This window comes from Protobothrops mucrosquamatus, unplaced genomic scaffold, assembly GCF_001527695.2.
Source record: "Protobothrops mucrosquamatus isolate PMUCROS unplaced genomic scaffold, P.Mucros_1.0 scaffold8995, whole genome shotgun sequence".
Taxonomy (NCBI): domain Eukaryota; kingdom Metazoa; phylum Chordata; class Lepidosauria; order Squamata; family Viperidae; genus Protobothrops; species Protobothrops mucrosquamatus.
This window is the reverse complement of record NW_015394787.1, coordinates 10,477-11,484: the sequence shown is the minus strand read 5'-3', so window position 1 is coordinate 11,484 and position 1,008 is coordinate 10,477.

Below are 1,008 nucleotides of genomic sequence, written 5' to 3'. Positions count from 1 at the left end.
GGACCAGGATAGAGGAATCACCCCTATCCCGAGCCCTCCAGAGATCATCAACCAACGCGACCAATGCCGTTTCTGTACTGTGCCCAGGCCGGAAGCCAGACTGACGCGGGTCTAGGTAGACGGCTTCCTCCAGGTGCCGGGAGAACTGACATGCCACCACACTCTCAACAACCTTTGCCAAGAAGGGAAGGTTGGAAACAGGGCGGTAGTTGGCCAATATCGCCGGGTCCAGGGAGGGCTTCTTGAGGAGGGGCCGCACCACCGCCTCTTTCAAGGCGGTGGGTAGGGATCCCTCACCCAAAGAGGCGTTGACAACTCCCTGGAGCCACCCCCGCGTGCCCTCCCGGGCGGCCATAACCAGCCAGGAGGGACACGGGTCCAACAAACAAGTGGTGGCATTCAGTCGCCCCAGCACTCTGTCCATGTCTTCTGGAGTCACGGGGTCAAACTCAACCCATAGATTGGAATCAAGGCCCGCCCCCGTCATCGCGCCCAGACCAGCCTGTTCGGAGGTCAGCCCTTCCCGAATCCAGGCGATTTTATCTTGCAGGAAACTCGCAAACTCCTCTGCCTGCCCTTGCAAGGGGGCCCCTTGTGCCTCCTGATGTAGGAGGGAGTGGGACACCCGAAAAAGAGCGGCAGGGCGGTTTCCCGCAGACGCGATGAGGGCAGAAAAGTAGTTACGCTTCGCTGCCCTCAACGCCACTAGGTAAGTCCTTAAATGTGACCTTACCCGTGTCCGGTTGGTCTCGGAGCGGGTAGTCCTCCAAACACCCTCTAGGCGTCTCCTCTGGCGCTTCATCCCCCTGAGCTCTCCGGAAAACCAGGGAGCCCAGGTGGTCCGGCGACGGGGGAGAGGCCGCAGTGGCACGACCCGGTCTAAGGCCCCACCGGCCGCCCTATTCCAGGCGGCCACCAGGTCCCCCGCCGAGCCGTGGGTCGGAGTCACAGGTATTGGCCCAAGCTCCGTCTGGAATCTCTCAGGATCCATCAGGCGCCTGGGGCGGA